Source organism: Lupinus angustifolius, chromosome LG01 (genome assembly GCF_001865875.1).
Source record: "Lupinus angustifolius cultivar Tanjil chromosome LG01, LupAngTanjil_v1.0, whole genome shotgun sequence".
Lineage (NCBI taxonomy): Eukaryota > Viridiplantae > Streptophyta > Magnoliopsida > Fabales > Fabaceae > Lupinus > Lupinus angustifolius.
In genome coordinates, this window is record NC_032009.1 from 33,010,053 (window position 1) to 33,010,289 (window position 237).

A 237-nucleotide genomic window follows, 5' to 3' on the forward strand; every position below is an offset into this window, starting at 1 on the left:
TTGTTAGGCACTCAACATCACAGAGAATGAGACAACCATCATCCAGATTGAGGGATTATGAGGTATTCTCAGACTCTTCAATCACAGCAGAAGGTGATCTTGGGCACTTTGCTTTGCTAGCTGAGATGGAGCCACTTAGCTTACAAGAAGCACTTGATCAGCCTCATTGGATTCAAGCTATGGAAGATGAGTTATTGTCCATTGAAAGAAATAAAACATGGACTTTAACTACTCTAC